The sequence below is a fragment of the Protopterus annectens genome, chromosome 1.part1, assembly GCF_019279795.1.
Source record: "Protopterus annectens isolate FY-2018-M chromosome 1.part1, PAN1.0, whole genome shotgun sequence".
Classification (NCBI taxonomy): Eukaryota; Metazoa; Chordata; order Ceratodontiformes; family Protopteridae; genus Protopterus; species Protopterus annectens.
In genome coordinates this window covers 1,267,721,348-1,267,742,479 of record NC_056726.1, presented here as the reverse complement: position 1 = coordinate 1,267,742,479, position 21,132 = coordinate 1,267,721,348, and the positions used below count along the sequence as shown (strand labels likewise).

Below are 21,132 nucleotides of genomic sequence, written 5' to 3'. Positions count from 1 at the left end.
CAACCACAGATGCAACATATATCCAGTACATGTAGCAAATCTATGGAATTCAATTCCCCCAGATATCAAAACAGAAACAAACTTAAAATTAAATTAAACTTAAAATTTAAAATCCTCTCTCTTAATAATACAATCATTCAAGTCACTTCTAATAGCAAATTATTAGGGTTAATAATGGATAATAATCTTACATTTTGACCTGCATGTACAACATTGCATACACAATTCTCTGGAATCTAGGGATGCTCTACAGAGTTAAAAAAAATTTCTCACCAATGCAATTAAAACTACACTTGCCAATACTTGCCTCATCCTCACACTACTTTATGATGCTCCCATCCTTACTAACCTCCAGATGTCATAAATGTCAAAACTTGAACAATGCTATAATAAAGTGACTATATTTGGAGCATATACCCATTTCAAATCCCACCACTGTATAGAACTAAAAATCTAAATTGTTGGAACTATCTCATCAATTAACATATACACAACTTCTTGCCATCTATAAAATTATCCAGCATCCATCTGCTTGTCTAGCACTAAATGCTAGACAGCTATGAGCCCAGTTGGTCATTATGATCTAGTGACCAAACACTCCTCTCTCTCCACAAACCTATCAAATCTGCTTGGCATGGTCTGCACTCATGTCATGTTGCTAAGGCCTGAATCTCCTTACCTGTATCCATCAGGTCAGTACCCTCCCAGCAATCTTTCAAAACCATTCTGAAATACTTCCTAGACAGAATGTGGCTCTGTTTTTGCTCAACCCCAGAATAAACTACATCCATAAATATGAACAAGTACATGTTCATCCATTACACCTCCTTACTCCCCCTTCTTCACTCGTATAAATATGACATAACCCTGTTTTTCTCTCACTTCAAATGCAATTCCTGTTTGTATTATACTAACTTAACAATAATTTCTATTTAAACTGGCTAAAATTGCTCTGAATTTTAAATCGTCATAAAAAGTACATATTTTCTTAAACAATGTTTTCACATTATGCCTACTTTGATATAATTACTTAAACTGTAGATGTTTTTTACATTATTTCTGATAACTGTAAAATTATTGTTCTTAAAATGCTTTTATTATATTTCAGTGATATTATCTCCATGCCTCTGCTGTAAATGGGCTCCCAATCAGAGTTTCCTGATAATCAAGTGCAGATAAATATATATATATATATATATATATATATATATATATATATATATATATATATATATATATCTATATAGATAAATCACTTCTTAAAAAACTAAAAAAAACAAATATCTGTACACTATATGAAACTGCTATTGTACAAAACAAAGAACTAAGGCAATAGTGAAAATAAAACAACATTTTTTAATTATCATTTCTTTATGATATACTAAATCATAAAGCTACAAAACCCTACTATATTTTTCTACCAGGGTACATTTTTCTTTTATTCTGTCTTCATCTCTTTTTTTCACTTTATTTATCCACAGATCTTTCAAGTATATTAGCCATGTTCTGAAGCAAAGATATGTAACAAATCCGTCTACTTCTGTTGATGGTAGCTCAGGTAGGTGCAAAAGATCTTACAGCACCTATCGGAAAGAGTAGGGGAAGTTACCTGATTCCCTTGTTAATTTTCCCCTAGTGGTAGAAATACCACCACAGGTCTCTCCTGAAAACAGGTCACTAGCCTTTTGGGACTAACTAGGTCAACAAAGGGTAAGTAACTAAATAAATAAATAAGTTGGTTATAATCTCCTCAGAATATACAGTACCACATTATACATTGTTTTGCAAAAACTGTGATATTTTTGCATTGAACTTGTTGATGAGGATAGCCCTCTGAATTTTTCATCTGATCTAAAAATCCCTGCATGGCATCATGAAAGTCTGAACCCACAACGCTTCACTACGAAGTTAATTATAGCCTATTGTATTTCCATGTTAAATGCATGATCAGTATTTCCTTACTTCCTAAGAAAGAACATTTGTCAGCTAGTTCTTGTAGGGAAACACCTCAAACTGATAACGTGGTAGTGAAACCGCAACATAAGTAACAGTCTGTTCCTCTAAAGGAATAACTTGTTTTAGCTTACTCATAACACGTTATGGTTATATGTAAATGACTGCCTAGTACCTATCATGATATCATTTTGTGTGTATTGCTATAGAAACAAACTGAGTAAATTGTGAAAACAAAATCTCAACAACATAGTATAATGACTGTTTCTTGCAAAATTGTGTGCAACTTTAACATAAGGGGCATTAACAGACAATGAAATTAATTATAAGATAGAAATGCCTCTGAAAGTGATCAATACACTTTAAACACTCCTAACACTTCTCATGCCTTAGTCTCCTACTTTCTACTTCCACCTTTTTTCTTATCTTACTGCTACTAAAGTCTATAGATAATAGATAGTATAGACAGTAAATAGTAATAGTCTCCATGTAGTTGTATGTTGAAAGAATTCATAAAGCAAATGGCAGTATTACATACATACTATATTGAAATAAACAAAGGCCATTATTTATTTTATTTATTTTTATTTAATTTTAACAAATGTAATAAATACATAAAAATAAAACTGTTATTACTATTATTTTTATTATTATTATTATTATTATTATTATTATGATATAACCTTTCATATGATTAGATGTAACTAGTTCTCATTAGGAATTTTAAATACATTGTTATTGTAGAGATTTTCTTCTCTGGACTGGTGTCTGAAAGTTGTATCAGGACTAGTACACTTAGATGGTCAATAAGACAAATAAATATATCGATAGATCGATCAATCAATTGATATACACATACACACAAAAATTCATATTTCAGTCATCATTTTAATTCCAGTAGTGCTCTGAAACCTCTGTTTAGGGAAGCTGTTTTAATTATCCAGTGGCCTTAAAGTTAGATAGCAACGAGCTTTACTAAGGAATTCTACACCCATGCATAGACATATCAGTCCTATCAAAACAAGGTATCATAGAAAATTCAAAAACAAACCACACTGGTGGTCTGCTGCCATAAATAAACTGTAAAACAAAGTAAAGAAACTCCTTAAATTATAAAGTAGATTTAAAACCCCTCTTCTCAGGCATATTATCAAAGGGTTACAAAAATAAAACCCTTAAAAAACACTATCACCAGCCCATGAACTTGATTGGACTGTGAAACCAAAGACAATGATAAATCTTTAGCTATGTTAGAAAGCTAAGAAATAATAGATTACATTGCTCTGAACTTTTTCCTGATGACACATCCTATTCTTAGCCAATAAACATTTGTCAGAAAGTAGTGCCAACTTCACCCCTGATTCTTACAATATCCTGAAATATCTCTATCCATAACTCCCTAAATTATCTCTAAATATCACTTTCTGGAAATGCTAACCATGTCCAAAAATGCTTTCTCCATGGGACCGGGAAATATAACTAGTTGCTTAAGTAATAGTGTTGAACATGCCCTTGCAGACCCACTCTTTAAACTGTTTAACAAGTTCATCTACTGGATTTGTCCCTGATGACTGGCACACTGTAGTGGTGATGCCCCTCTGTAAGGGTGGTCTTATGACTGACTTGAGTAATTAATGACCTATCAGTCTTACAAGCTCATTTGCAAAACCATGATTTGTATTATAACTGACCTCATAAATTAAAGTAACAAGAATGTCATTATACTTTACCCCTGGCAGTTTGCCTCTGTGAGTGGTAGATCCTGTCTACTGATTTTGGTAAACGTCTTCAAAGGTGGGAGGTTTGGTTAATGGTTATGGTGTTTACCTTACAGCCATAAGGTGCAGGGTTTGATTCTCACATGGGGTAATTGGCTAGGCTTAAAATGGCCCCCAAGGGCAGCTAGCCTAGTACTAGCTTGTGAACTTGTGAACCTATGAAAGGGTTGCAGAGGCTATAGATAATGGCCATAGAGAACACACAGCATTACTTACATTGGCCAAGGCCTTTGACACTAATTCCCACGCTGCCATCATATAGAAGGTAAATGTTTTAAAAATTGACTCATATGTAGCAAGATGGATAGCAGACTGTATGAAAGACAGAATTTACACACTATAAGTTGCAGGTGCCTCATCAGAAAGTTTGAATCGTGACTTAGTGTCCCACAGAGCTTTGTGTCTTGACATCTCCTTTTCAGTATTTATTTCTCAGATTTCCAAATAGAGAGTCAAGACCTCTGGCTAACGAAGTCTACAGATGGCTGTGAACTGGGGAATGTTGGTAAGGTACCCAATGACACCCAAATCCTCCAGGAAAAAAATCTTCCTAGTCATTTCCTGATGTAATAAAAGTGTATTTAAATGTAATGCTAAAAAGTACACTGTCATCCCTTTTGGCGGATAATCCTGCCCTTCATCACACCACTTGAGTCAATAACTCTCTCTCTTTTGACTATCATGTGATAGTGGTTGTCAGGAAATCATTTTATTTAGCATAGCTAATTGCCAAAGGAATAACATCAAGATTTAAAGAGGTAATTATTCTTACACTCAGCACTGATCAGACAGTTATTGAATCCAACACCCCATTTGGGCTTCATCTCACTAACGTTATTGAAATTTATGGGTAACTGTTTGCATAATATTACTGGTAGAATTGTGAGTTGCAGTTACTGGATTGCTGTACTATGTAGACTTCTGTTTATTACTGACTTAAATTAGCTGTATTTAGCAGACTCTTCCTATAATACATGTTCCTCTGTTTTCTCCCAGCTATATGTGGTGCCTGTCTGTGAATCTTCCCCCACTAACTTAAAACAGACAACCCAAGCAACGCAACCGAATTATTGCTGATTCTGGAAATGCTTGATTCCCCAACTAATGATTAATTTATAAACCCCTGAGGTTCACGTAAGCATATAGAAAATTACACAAATCCAAAAACCAGATAAGGAAGAGACCGCAACCACTATAAATGATTTAATATGAACGCTAAATTATAAAATCACAATGTTTTCATCAGTATGAATGACAATTACCTAAAATTGTTTGTGGCACTTAGGAATATTGTGTAATAAGTAAATGATTTGGTGTCTTGCAGTTAAAACAAGCCCACAAGTGAAAAGAGCTTAATCTTTCTTATGTCGTATCTCCCTAAGTGGTCTGATTTAAATCCCACATACCATCACTTTTATGCCTGCTGATATAGTTTCTAACTCAACCCGACCTCATTTTCTTATACTTACAACCACAGTGGTTAGCAAAGCAACTAGTGTGCCTTTATTTATTTTTTAAACACTTTGCTTCACATCAAGTTTTTAAGTAGTGCTACAAAGATTAGGCTGCAAATTAATGCAGCAATGCAGGTTTCAAAACATTTAGGCTGCAAACTAAGACAGAAGTACACAGACTCTTTAAAGCTACTTATCCAGTTACTGGCTGTATAATCAATCCCAACACCTGCGCACAGGCTTGCACTGATTACCTTCTGCTGACTAGGGAGCCGTTAACCACTTTTACCCAGCTGTCCAATTATATTACCAGATTTAAACACTCTGAGGACATTTTACATACATTTTGCATACATTATTCCCAACGTCTTAAATGTCATAACACACCTCTCAACCTGCAGACACTGAAAATAGGAACAATTCCCCTTGAAAAGTAGGAGGTAAAAATCTGGACATCTAATTAACATAAAAAATGAATAACAAACAGCAACTAACTCCTCCCACTTTCAGTAGGATTCTGGGATACTACTCAGAGACATATTTAAGCCACAGAGAATGACAAAAATGGTGGAAAAAGATAAGCATATTATGAGAGACTGTAACATTTGTAGTCTTTAACTGTGTTGCAATATTCTACCACACAAGGTCATTTATTTATGCTTCAGAAAGGGGAGTTGAAAATGTGTGTCCTCTTTCTTCAAATTATTGGTGACATGTCTATGTTGGTCATAGTGTGGCTTTCTTTGTATTAGACAGCTTCAAATATCATGTGTGTTTACTGGAAAAGCTCACCCAGACTTTGCCACAGCTTGCTGTGAGGGAAAGTTTAGTTTGTTTTTGATCTCTTGTATTTTGTATTACTTTATTGCCTTTTTCTATTTAGTATACTGTGATTTGTTTTATTTACACTGTGTTTTACTTGTATTCTGCTTTTAATTGCATATTAAAACTTGAAAAGAGACCTCAGCTGTGTTTCTTGTGAGTCAGACAGAAATTAGAACAGGTCAATTAAGGAGTCACACAAATGTTAGAACAGGTCAGTTAAGGTTAATTATCTGTGAACTGAGGGGGTGGAGCAAGGAACTAAACCTTCTATTTAAGGGGTAAAATAAAACGTTTCAAAGCTTTACTAGAAAAGCTCATCCTGACTCTGCAACAGCTTGCTGTGAGGGAAAGGTTAGTCTGCTTTTGATTTCTTGTATTTTGTATCACTTTAGTGCCTTTTTCTATTTTGTACACTATTTGTTATATTTACACTGTTTTACTTGTATTCTGCTTCTAATTGCATATTAAAACTTGGAAAGAGACCACAGCTCTGTCTCTTGTGACTCAGGCAGAAATTTGAACAGGTCAATTAAGGTGTCACACAGAAGTTACAACAGGTCATTTGCGGTTAATTATCTGTGAACTGGGGTGGGGTGGAGCTAGGAACTAAACCTTCTATTTAAGGGGTAAAATAAATAATTTCAAAGTAATAAGAATAAAAACATACATGTACTGAAACACGGCCAGGGTATGACACTTTAATTCTTAAAATGGTAAGCACTTTCACGGGTAACGACCATCTGCTTCTTCAGAAAAATACAAGTACTTCACTCACTCAAATTTATAAGATTAGACTATTACACCTCACCAATTAAAATAATACATGCATTTAGAAAGAACAAACAAGTACCCCAATGGATAAATGTTCTGTAGTCAAAGAAGAGACACAAATAAAATAATCCAACAATGCAGACCAGGGAGCAAACACAGAGAAGGAAACCATGAGAATTAAGCACGTTAAAAACACGTTTAATATGGTTGCATTGGTGTATTTATTCTGGGTAATGGGGCATACATCATTTTGGTCTGAAGACGCTAATAGTGAAAGCACTTACCTACATTTGTGCACTATGCTTATCTGAATTAAATGTGTTTTTAACGTGCTTAATTCCTATGGTCCTCTTTCTCCGTGTTTGCTCCATGGTCTGCATTGTTGGAATACTTGCATTTAACTAAGGTTACAAAGAACCATTTCACCGAGCGGATCACTTCTAGAGGAACTGCCTCCTAAAGGGAACTACCCTCGGCTGTACAATAAATCATGATCATCAATATTCTCTTAATAAACAGCTACACCAAAATATATAAAAAAAAAACAGCTACTCAAAATAACACTCTAGATTCCACCTACTAAAAAGTATGTATATGAAAGTGCCTGCATCTGATAAATGTTACAGAATATCCATATACTGGGTAAAAACATCCTTAAAGGCACAACCTCCTAAAAAGCAATTTCCTAGAATGCTGTGGTGGTGCTGCAGTAGCGTTGCCGCCTCACAGTAAGATGCTGTCCGGTTCGATTCTCAGCTAGAGCGTCTTCTGCGTGGAGACATGCATGAATGGGCGTACCTTCGTTGAAGGTTGTGTGTCAGGCCTGGCAAGCCGGTACGTAAAAATCAACTGCCAATCATTTGCAGACTGGAGTTCCGCTGTGGCGACCCCTAACCGGGAAAAGCCGAAAGACACACCAGACACAGCAGCTGTCAGTACAATTACATGTCAAAACCCGATAAACAAAACTTGATCTGAACTACTGAAAAATGCTAAAGAACATGCAGAAAAAAACAAATAAGACTTTTTATTAGTAATCAAAATAACATTATGATGATCAGTATAGCAGAAATACTGCTTCCAAACAGAAAACATAGGATCTAAACATTGCATACACTCTTTCTAAAAGGCAACTTCCTAAAAGACTGTCAGTTTGACTACACATAAAACTCAATGAAGAAACCCTAATCTAACCAACTCTAAAAATCTGCTGCATCAAAATATGAAGGAAACTAAATAAGTAGAATAATAAGATTAAAATAATACTATTAGATTAATAATAATTGGAAAAAGCAGATATATTACTCCCTAAAATAAATGCAAGGACTAATAACTTTACATGCAACTAGACTCATCAATGATTTGTTTTTCTTGTGGATTTTTATCATTAAATACACCTTTGGTTTATCATCACCTGAGTGATTTGTGCCTGTGAAACTCTACCTGCCAGCATTTTTATTTATTTAGTTTGTTTTGCTGCTTCTGTTTTTTTGAGACTTATCAAAGAATTTACTTTATGTATATGTAACCTGAACATTACCTGTATATATACCTACTTTTTAGAGCTGGTTTAATGGGAATGGACATGTTCAAACCTATAGGACCATCTGCATTCAACCTAACAATCCATTTCATCTCATTATATTCCATTTTATTTATGATATCGCCCTTTCTCTGTCCGACCTTCCAATGGGCTGACTGCAAAGGATGTTCTCTCACTTCTGCAAAGGGCACTCTCTTGAAGAAATCCTGCCTGTCCCTTGAAGCATGAATGGTAGTTTCTTTGGTCTCCACCAGTAAAACTACATAACCCTATGTTCACTGAATACACACAACCCTCCCTACCTCCCAAGACAGACAAGCAGGACATGCATTTTCACTCCCAGCCCATCTGGCTCCTTCAGCTGCCAGGAAATTATGATACATCTAGTTACCTGGGTAGTTTGTTATGCTGTTTTTTGTCTTTTGGTAGCAGTGCTACTTCAACTGGAGGTTAATTGCTTTGTCTCTTATATTTTTAAGAGTTTAAAGAGGGATAATGATATTGCTATATATTGGTGTATATAACTTTAAATGCTAATGACATGGCCACAAGACGTAATATATCATGTGATACAAGAAGTTCAGTTTGAGTATGTACCTTATGGAGGCTAGACCACATCTCCATAGGTTTATAGGTGATTACCAGGCTAATGACCCCATGGGAGGCCTTTTTTAAGCTTAGCCATACTTCCCAAATGTATCTGACAGTTTTGATATCCTATGGTTATTTTAAGAGGTGACTATAGGCTTGGGCATCAGTGGTCAGGTAGTTATAGGCTGTCTCTGTTTACAGTGTCTTTGTCTTACTTTTTGACCACCCAGACAGTAAAGACGTCATAGTAATGAACTTCACTCTCTTTTAGCATGCATGTTGCTTTAGTTTAACTATCTCCGCATTGTTTTCACACAGCTTTACACAACTACTTATAAGAAGATTTTGTTTTCAGAGGGTTAGTTAGGTTAGATCAATGCAGAATGGGTATGAAGTTGTAAATAATGTAAATAATTGATCTAGGTGCAGGCAGCCCATCTTTCAAAGATGAAATTTGAATATGGGAGTATACTTGTTACCATTTTCTCTGGATTTGTGTCACTTAAAGTATTTTAGTAATACTGTATAAGTGTTTTTTTCTGTTCTTTGAAATGAGTGCAACCATATAAGTTATATAACTGACTTGCTAATACCCACCCATCTCTGTCTCTCTCTCTCTCACTCTAACTGGTGGCAGATCACCTATAATTCCCTTTCACATTTTTGACAGCTAATATTATCCTGTCACTTCTATGATTTGAACAGTGTCTAAGCAGAGGGTTTTCTGTGTGTGTGAATGTGTGTGTGTATGTACAACTGTGCATGTATGTGTGTGTGTGTCTGTGGGTGTGCACGCTCACGTGTGTGTGTGTGTGTGTGTGTGTGTGTGTGTGTGTGTGTGTGTGTGTGTGTGTGTGTGTGTGTGTGTGTATGTGTGTGTCTGTGCACCTGTGTGCATGCGTGTGTGAGTGTCTGGGTCACAGTTTATTGGCAGTAAGACCTCAATCACCATTCTGAGTTTCCTGTCTGAAAGGATAAGGCTTTTAAGTGAAAACTCAACACCAAACTATCCGAGGACTCTTGTTGGACTGGCAGGGACATCACCATGGTATGCTGGAGGTCTTGAGTCCCAAATGAAAGTTATATTTCACTTTTTTTGAATGAGAAGTATGGATGATCATTGGTCACATAGGGATGAGCAACCTTAGGTTATCCTACACGGGCATGACAACTATTTCAAAAGTCCTACCAGATAACGTGGCTACCCACATGATAAGTGGGAAACTGTAGAAACTCTGATGCAGTCAATGTTGAGGAGTGATAGGCCAGTGAGGTCCCATATGACAGAGCAACAGATGGCACAGGATGAAATTGAAGAGAATGTGCCACAGGAATATGCTATAGAACTTTCTATAGAATGCCCACAGGAAATGGAAAACAAGGGATGTGGCCTCAGTTTGGAAGAAAATGAGCTAAGAGAAGAGATGCTTGATTTAATAGACATAGATAGATAAATATATTAAGATCAATTAAAGAAACAGCCTGCAGAATGTCAATAAAACCCTAAAAGTCAGAAGTCTGATAAAACAAAAGAACACAGTAATTAGGACTGTCCATAGAGATCCATGTGATATAACAGAAGAAGTAAACTGGATATATTACTGTGCAGCTAAATTAATAACTGATAAAGTTCTACCACAAGAACAGGGTAGTGAGGGAAAGGAAGGGGAGAAATCGAATACCATCATGGAAATATCAAATAGAGAAAACTATAAAGCAATTAAGACAAGAAGTGTCACTGTTAGAAGAGTATAGAAGAGGGAACAGGTCAACAAATATACTAAGAAAGACAGATGTGATAAAAGCAATGCATAGTATTAGAACAGACCAGGATCTATCATGCACTATTGTAAATAACAAACTAAAAATTTCAGCACAGGCAGAAAAACTTAGAAGATACATAGATAAATATAAAGGGAAAGTACAAAATAAGCAATTTATTGATGACCTTAAAAAGTTTATTAGAGAATTGGGAAACAAGGTAAAAGGAATTGAAATACCACTAAAAAAGAAAAAAATAGATGCATTTTGGAGACGCATCTATGAAGATCCCGTGGAACATAACAAAGATGCTAAATGGATAGAAGAAGTAAAAGAAAGAATAAGAAGTTTAAAGGTACAGGATATGAAATGGGATGAAGTAACAGCCAGAGAGATTGAAACAAAGTTAAGAAAAGCCTCAAATTGGAAAACCCCAGGCCCAGATGCAGTACCTAACTTTTGGTTAAAAGTACTAACATCCTTGCACGAAGATTTAGCCATGAGTAAGAACCAACCTGGCTAACAACAGGTAAAACAATGCTTCTACTTAAGAGTGAACCTGTAAGCTATCCCAGAAATTATAGACCAGTAACTTGACTTCCGACGACGTATAAACTATACACGGGAATTGATGCCGACAGAGTTTATAGTCATTTAGAAAAAAACTCAGGGTAATAAAAGAAAGTCACATGGAAAAAAGGATCATTTATTGCTAAATAAAGTCATAGTGGAGCACTGTAAAAAGGGGAAGAATCTAAGTATGGCATGGACTGACTACAAAAAAGCATTTGATAGTATCCCACATTCATGGATAAAAGAGTGCTTAAAAATGTATAAGATACACCATACACTGACCGACTACATTATAGTGACCATGAAACAGTGGCAGACCACTTTGCAATTAAGGCATGATAAATGACAAATTATTATCCCAGGCATAAAAATTCAAAGAAGGATATGCCAGGGTGACTCTCTGTCACCATTGCTATTCTGCCTTGCCCTTAACCCATTAAGCTATCTACTTAACAGCTTAGGCCATGGCTGTAATTTGGCTCATAGAAAACAACAAAGTCTAAAGACTTCTCATCTTCTCTTTGTCAATGATTTAAAACGGTATAGCTCATCAGATGAGGAACTGAAAGCACAGCTGCAGGTTGTCAAAACTTTTTCAGATGATATTAGAATGTCATTTGGTCTTGATAAATGTGCAAAAGCAACCTTTAAAGCAAGAAAACTGCAGCACCAGGAAAACATCAGTTTGGGACAAGAATGTGATATAAAAGAACTTGAGCAAGAGGGAGTGTATACATATTTGGGAATTGATGAAGGATCAGCAATTAAACATGAACAAAACTTAGTAAGGAATACTTTAGAAAACTTAAATTAATCATGAAAACAGCATTGACATCTAGGAACAAAATCCAAGCTTTAAACTAATTTGCTCTTCCTGTCCTAACTTACAGTTTTGGAGTGATTGATTGGACCAAAACTTGTTGGATATATTACATATTAAAACAAGAAGGATGCTTCATGCTCATTGAATGATCTGTAAAAATCAGTGCATACCAAGATTATATATTCCCCGTTCTGAAGGAGGGATGGGCTTCCTTGAAATTGCTTACATGTATAGATCTGCAATCATGGGACTCCACACATATCTGCTGACCTCACAAGACCCAAACATACCGAAAGTTATGAAACATGAGGAGGATAAATCTAAGGTGACTTCTCTGCTTAATCTAGTGGAAGTACATTGGCATCAAGCAGGAATGGAAATCAAGCCAGAAGTAGATAAAAATCAGGCAGCAACTGAATATGGCAAAAAGCAAAAGAAAGAATATAAGGTGAAGGACCAGATGAGAAGCAAGAAATCTGGAAAATGCATAAATATAGTTGCAAGTATAGAAAACGTCTGGAAGAACCTCATGTTGATCAGGAACAAATGCAGGATTGGTTAAGGAGAGGTGAATTTAAACCAAGAGATGAAAGGTTAATATTGGCAGCCCAAGATAGTGGGCTACATACATGCTGATTTACAAAGTCCATTGAGCATGTGGGAGAAACAGACAAATGTAGGTTTTGTAAAGCCGAATTGGAAACAGTCGCACACCTTGTTGCTGGCTGTGACATACTGATGGCAGAAGGACTTTATACTGAAAGGCATAATAATGTGACAAGACTGTTGCACTAGGGATTGTGCAAGCATTATGGCACTGAAGTGGCTGAAAACCACCGGAAACATGAGCCACAAGGCATCATAGAAAATTATTAAGTCTGCAACACATGAGATCACCCATTACCGACAGTTCAAAAGATAGATGCTAGAAAACCGGACATAGTGGTCCTATAAAAGAAGACAAAATTAGCATTGATCATTGAAATTGCCACACCCAGTGACTACAGTGTCCTGCGTACACAGAGACACAAAGTTATAAAATGTCAGGATTTGCAAGCAGAAACAAGAGCAATGTAAAAAAAACATACCAAGATAGTTTCAATAGTAGTAGGAGCATCGGGTCTTCTAAAGAAGAGTCTACAGTCATATTTAGGTATGTTATCAATGCATGTAACTCCATACAAACTGTAGGAGTCATTACTGGGCACATTGCAGATGCTGCGAAGAGCACTTTTGGATGACATCAAAGAGTGAAACAATACTAATTTCATGAACTTTAATCATACTTTGACTTAGGAATGGGGTCATTTCTCATCATGGTATTAGAAACCCAAAGGATTTGGAGAAATTAAATAAGTGAGATTATTTCATCACAGTTTTTGCAGGCAATCTTAGTATTTAAAGGCTGTCTTAGAATATGGTATGGTTACATATGACTTATAGTACGATTCAAGCCAGTTGCCCATTGTGGAAAAAAAGTGGTAACATTATACTTTAAAATGCATCTCAGAAGTAAGCATCCCAAAATGATATAAGGCCGCAATTTAAAGTCATTACTTTAAAATCCTTAGAAAGCAATACATGGTTTGCTAACAGGGGCTTACTTAAATGAAATTCTGATACCCGGTGACCACCAGAGTGAATGTAGGTAGGCAATGAAACTTATTGTCACCTTACTGGTATGGTATTATACTTGTTACCTGACACATGACATGACTGGTAGAAAGTATTAACAAACCAGGAAGTGAGATCAGGGGTGGTCAATAATTCACTATTCATGGAGCTAATTATATGGCTCTTAGCTGTTTTCAAAATATTTCATATATTCTGTACTAATATTATGGGCTGAATTCTAATGTCACTTCCATTTTAGACAGCGTTTTCATACTCATACAGTAAGTTATGCTGATGGTATATCTCATCTAATAAAGGATGCCACAAATTTTCAAAATCCATTTTAGCCTTTCTTTATTTTATGCCCAGAAGTCATAAAGGTGGTATCCCTACTATCTGCATAACTGTTCCTTATACTATAAGATGAAAGGGAGGGCATTACATAGCCAACATAAGAATGAAAAATGCAGCAATATTTATTCGTAATTGGGTGAGGTGAAGAGCTGTACTAAATCTTATCTGGTTTAAAACATTTAAGAGCTTATAACCTTAAAACATAATTGTGTTGGTGACATAGCAGTCCATAAACAAACACATATCTCGCAAGTTTCTGTAAAGAACAAATGAATGTACTAGGTTTTCCTGGAGAAAAAGACACATTAATATAATTTATAGTTTAGATTGATATCAACACCTCAAGAAAATCAACAGTCACTGATTAAAAAAAATCCAATATTTTCAGTGAGAAAGAAAATAAAATAGTAAGGTTGTATTTCCTGCTCATGTTATCCGACTTTAGAACTAAAATTTAACCTACATTTATGGTTAAGGACATGATGCTTGTAACAAGAAAATTATCTGACAGTTGGCTTAGAGAATTAAGGAGGTATTGATAAGCTGTTTCCTGTGGTCCAGTGGTGCAAGGTTTGATCCCTACAATCTACCCTACCTGTGTCCCTCTGAGCAAGTCATGTAATCAGACACATTTCCCAGGCTGATTCTGAAAAAGGTCAATGGAGATGAGTGTCCAGCCCTGGAAAACAAATAAAATTGGCATATCATATGTGTTCAGATTGCCTGCTTTGTAGTGAATTAATTATACCTACCTCCTTTCAAACAATGATATTGAATATGAAGAAATCCGCCACATAACACATGCACTCAGGTCACTCCACAACAAGTACAAATATGACTTCTGTCATTGTACATGTTGGCGTAAATGACCTGAGATGTACCTCCCTGGACTACATGAAAAGAGACATGGAGGAGGTCTCTGACCATGTAGCCCAGGCTGGTATGACTCTGACTCTGAGTAGCATCCTGCTCTCACCCAAAATGATGCCAGCATACGAAGAAAACATGATCAGTTTCAACAATTGGTTAAACTACTGGTGTCATTCAAAGGGGATCCAGTACTTGTCAGCCTTGAACGACATGCTTGACAAGCCACATTGCTTCGCCAGAGACGGCTTGCATCTGTCGCCCCTGGGCTTTCGAATACTGGCCAAGGCTCTTGCCACCCCAATACTGCCTTTTTTAGGCAAAGCTCAAAAGACAAACCCGCCTCCATAAACAACAATAATAAATAAAAACTGAGGGTAATGCTGCTCAACGCCAGAAGTCTAAACCTCAAAATGAACGCACTCAAGGCTCTCCTTAGTATGGAAGAAATTGACGTATGTGCAGTGACAGAAACCTGGTTCAAGGCTCCAGAGAGCACCCCAGCACTACCAGGCTATAACTCCTACCGTACCTTTAGGTCCCAAAACCAGGACTGGAACACAAAAGGAGGGAGTGTGTTCATATTCATTAAGAACACCCACACCTCCAGGTTAGTAGCACAGCACGTGGAATCTGAGACCATCCAAGTGCAATTGACAGCGGGTAAATTGACTGTTCAATTTATAGCTTGCTACAGATCTCCCACCTTGTCTCAGGACCCTCAAGCAGCATTCCTGAGAACATTAGAAAGTATGAAGATTCTACCCAACACCATGCTACTGGGTGACTTCAACTATCCAAACATTGACTGGGAAAACTACTCAAGCTCAAACGCCCTAGCCCAATGCTTCCTTGAGTTTATAAACTCATACGCCCTTGAACAGCTGGTCACCACTCCCACAAGAGGCAACAACATACTGGACCTGGTCATCACCAACATGGGGAACCTATGTTCCACACCTGAGGTAAACTCATCATTGGTAAGATCAGATCACAAACTAATCATACTGGACATCCACATCCCGACCCCCCCCCCCCCCAGTCAAGGAAATCAAGGTAAAAAACTTCTCTAAAGCCTTCACACTCCTCAAGACTGAGGTGGGAAGTTTCAAAGCTCCCAATCAAATGGAAAATGATGACCCATCGGCAGAATCCTTTACAAGTGCATTCTATGAACACCTTCAAGAATGCATGGACCGAGCCATCCCAAGTAAAACCAAGACCAACTCCTCAAAAAAGAGGAAGCCAGTCTGGTGGACCCCTGCCATAAATAAACTTTACAACAGAAGGAGGACACTCCTGCAAGACAGAACAAAATCCCAAAATAAGAAGGCATCTCTGATTAACATCAGTAAAAAACTGCGCTCCCTCATTAAATCATCCAAGGCCAACTTCGAAAGAAAAATAGCCAATGACTCTAAGGATAACCACAAGGCCTTCTTTAACTAAGTCAAGAGTCTAGGGGCAAACTCTCAGATATGCTCCGAGCTAGTGCATAATGGCCATAAATACACTGAACCAACCAACATTGCCAACATCCTAGCTGACAAGTTCAGTGCAAACTTCACCCCCCCTCTCCACCAAAGGGGCTAGCACCCATCCCAGAAGAATGTGGCGCTCCAGATATCTCAGACACACAAGATAAGACAGCCCTTGCAAAGGCCAAAAACACAGCATCAATGGGACCAGATGCTATCCCAGGTTGTGTCTTACATGAGCTTCAAAATGAACTAACCCCCCATCTCAAATCACTATTCAAACTCAGCCTCTCTACAGGCTATGTACCCAAAGAATGGTGTACAGCAACAGTCGTACCACTCCACAAAGGTGGTGCCACAACTGACCCTGGGAACTATCACCCTATAAGCTTGACTAGCTTGGTCTGAAAAGCCATGGAACGCATTATCATGGAGATCATTAACAGGGACATTGGGAACCTCCAGACACTGGACCCCACATAGTTCGGCTTTGTTAAAGGCAGATCTTGCCTCCTGAACTTGGTCGACTTCTTCAAAACAGTCACCAAGGCCATAGATGAAGGGAAGGTGGTCCACACAGCATATCTGGACCTTGCTAAGGCGTTTGATACCATCCCACACTCAGGAATCATAGACAAACTCACCAGCTTAAATATCAACCCTTATGTCATGAGATGGGTTGCCAAATGGCTCTCAGACAGAACCCACAAGGTAAGAGTGGCAGGCGCCATGTCTGACTCTAAACCAGTCACAAGCGGAGTCCCACAGGGCTCAGTCCTGGGACCCCTCCTGTTTGGTATATATTTCTCCGAAGTACAGGCAAAGCAGTATAGACTGTGGCTAACCAAGTTCGCAGATGACTGTAAATTGGGTGCAATAATTGACTCTCCAGCTGACACAGACATCCTGCAAAAGGGTCTCACAGAGACAAACACCTGGTGTCAAAGTCACGGCCTCAAGCTAAATGCCAAAAAATGCATAGTAATCCCATCTGGGAAAAACAAAGTACCTACAAACTACCACATAGATGGGAATCCACTAAGTACAGAAGACATAATTAGGGACTTGGGTACCCAAGTAGAAAGCATGCTCTCCTTTGATAACCACATAGCCAAAACGGTCAGGAAATCCTTCTATGTGGCACACCTGATCACAAAGGGTTTCTCATCCAGATCCAAGGAAGTGATTGTGCCCATTTACTCCTCACTCATTAGGCCCATAATAGAGTACAATGCCCCATTTGGGATGTACCTCACTAGACACCTGTAACAACTAGAAAGACCACAGAAGTACCTCACTAAGAGAATTAAGGGCGTTAAACAATTACCCTATGAAGCACGACTAAAAAAGCTCCAGCTCTTCTCAGTCACTTACCGTCTGCTCAGAGGTGACCTATGCCTGACCTATAGGGCCATGTCAAACCCTGAACTAATGGACATGCTTCACCTCAAAAAAACGAGATCCCTCAGAACCACTCGTTCTAGCGACTTGAACCTATGTACAACAATAAACAGGACATGCTGGAGGGATAGATTCCTGTCTCAGCGACTCCCCTCACTCTGGAATAGAATCCCAATCCATATTCGACAGAGCTCCTCTCTGACCCTCTTCAAGAGAAATCTTGATGAGTGGATGGGTAATCGTAAGTTCTACCCTGGGATCACTTTAGGAACCCTGTTGACAGAGGCCCAAGTTACTAATCTAATGGGGAGGCGAAAGCCATCACTCTGCGGCTAGGCTTATAAATGCCCATGGGCAGATAGCCTAGTACTTACCTATGAACCTATGAACCTATTCCTTGTGGTGTATAGTTTAGATAGTTACATCCCCAAAAATGTAACAAAAATTATTCAGCAAAAGCAATGTTGACATTAGGTAGCCCTGCAAAACCCAGAAAGATTAAACAAGACAGTGGGTAATCTTAAAACATTTCTTTATACTAAGGAGATAAGACATTTTTACCATAAATGTATACTGCAGGCCTTGCTAAATGCAAAATGTTTTAATGAAAACGTAACCTCAAAGGCTTTTCCATCAGCAAAGAGAATACACATATCTGTACCATACATGAAACACAGTTTAAGGATGTTTACTCAATACCAGGTTACTCCTCTTTCTATTGCGAAGTGGAATCTTAAAACTGTTTGTGGGACTAATCATAAAGGTCTCTGAATTCAAACTCATATATCATAGCTTCACAAGGTAATTCTGAATTCAGCGTAATTAGATTTTTCGAGCCCTTTGACTGAGCAGTATAGAACGATAACTGACTTTCTTATTAGCCTACTCTAATTCAAAGTACAAAGCAATAGCATTCTAATAGGGGACTTCAAACAATAATACATTGGCAAAGAAAATTACAGTGACAACAGTAAATACATCCTACAAACACTGACTGAGAAAATTGCAGTGACAACAGTAAATACATCCTACATACACTGACTGAGAAAATTATAGTGACAACAGCAAATACAAAATGATTTTACTGGATTTTTAAAATCAAAATAACTTAGAAGAAACTGATCCTGGTTCAAAAATAATAACATGCTAAGTATTTTTATAGCAAATAGTTTCAGATTGTTCACATTAAACAAAACCATGATGCTATTATTTGTCTGGCACTTAGCATAGAGGGTTAGGTCTATGACATTTTAACATTTTGTGGCTCGGGGATTGGTTCCCTTGACCTTAATTTCTCTGCTGTGTTGCCTTGAGCAAGTCACTTAAGCAGACAGTGCTTTTGTGGCAGCTGGGAAATTGGGGTAGGCTTTTCAATGGTGCCTTGAACTGCAAACCTGGTAACTACCTATGGTATTCACAATTTGTGAAATAGTTCCTCCTTTCTAGACTACACTAAAGGTTGACTACACAGAGTATTGTGCGTTGCTAGGGGGGGTGGCATAATGGTTAAAGTGTCTACTTCATAGACACAAATTACAGGGTTTAATTCTCACCTTTGACAGGAAAATTGGTCTACAAGGGCAGCTAGCCTAGAACTTTCCCATAAACCTAAATGACTGCACTAACACAGAGAGCAGTATAATTGTTTAGTTGGCTGCCTGACAAATGTATGAATCATTTGTGATCATTTCACAAAAGTGAAAATTCCTGAGTCAGAAAACATTAAGAAGTAAAAAAAGCATGTGTCCCCAGTGCAGGAACATGCCCCCCCCCCCCCCCGACACACACACACACACACAACTAATATAGGTCAGCTCTATGGTTGCACCTGGGAAAATCCCTGCTGAAATGGCAATTTGTCTGATGAAAAGCAGACTGGTTGTACTCTAGTGATTGCACAAATCAGTGTCAGTCAGAAGAGGTTTGCAAAGGAGACTGATACTTCATTGAGAGATTTACGTATTCCACTATAGGATGCTTATAAAATTTGATGATTTTAATATATTTTTTTATTTTATATATGCATGAACATATGTATATACATATAGCTATGTATGTATGTTTTGTAACAACTTTGTTTAGCTCACAGTAGAATACCAGTCTGAAGGCCAGCTTTATACAATTTAAAACTCAAATTTATTTAGAAGCCTAAAATAAAATATGCTTCTGTTCAGCTTGAGGAGAAATGTACATCAGGGTAGGTAGGACTTGCATGCAATTCTTCAGACATCAGGTTACAACTTTCTGACATACTAATATTACTTTTCCAAGAACATTTCAGCACTTACTGAAAGCACAGTTCATTTTAGTCCCTGTAGCTTTCAGCGGTATTTATTATTCAGGTAATTCACTTTCCTCACACATGAGAACAGCTTCTCAGACACAGGATAACAATTCATCCAACACAGCTTTTAGAAGCACCTTCCATTTAACAACGTTCATTTCTGTCCCTGGAAACTCCTATTTCTCATCATCAAGAATCTGACATTCTCTAGCGGCACTTGGCATTTTTTACAGATGCAATTTTAATAAAATTATACCTTACGGTAAGACTTCGTCTCTCTCTTTAGATTTGGGGAGAATCCTTTACATTCCCTCACAAACCTGCTTTCTCTTAAAGGAAACCACAGCTTTAGGGTAAATCTCCTCTGCATGCGGAGCAGGCATAGCCACCATGTTACAATGTAGTCATTTATTTATTTGTTAATCAGGTAAAACCAATGGGAAAACCTTTTTCAGGAGTAACCTAAGAGTAGACAGTATGGTTAAGTGACTTGTTCATTTACACAGTTTGCAGGCAACAGTTAAGGAAATCAAACATAGATGATATTTTATTAGCAACTCTAAGCTAGACACGAGCTAAATTGTGAACTACTACTGACTCCTTCACTGAGTGATCGCTCTCCAACATTACATGTGGAATGGTGTTTACTACAGTAACAAAAATAGATGGCTAGGCATGCCATAGAAACAAAAACAAATAATAATACTAATACTAATGCCAACAAGGGCAAGAAGAAGAAGAACAACAACAATCCTAGCTCCATGGGATCCAAAAATATTCCTTTCATTTTCTTATCACAAGGGATAACATACTAAAATGCGCATATATTCTTCATAAGAAATTATTATAAGTCCCCCTGTCCCATAGGACTGGCACCACGCTAGAGCTTTCCAATACAAAAGGGAGGTACTGCAGCAGAACTGAACAGTTACAGGCTTGTCAGCGCTGGATGTATTCTCTACATACTTATCGAGTGAATGACGGCTTAATTCATTCTAAAACACAGTACTGACCTGACATTAATACACATGGAAGAAGATGGATTTGTTAAAAGGGAACTCT

General features: G+C 37.5%; 1 protein-coding gene across 1 annotated transcript in view; it reads left to right on the top strand.

Moving 5' to 3' along the window:
• The window catches only part of SHISA7 (shisa family member 7), a 1,851,055-nt gene that overhangs the window by 1,284,045 nt on the left and 545,878 nt on the right, over positions 1-21,132 (top strand). The gene's annotated exons all lie outside the window — the stretch shown is intronic.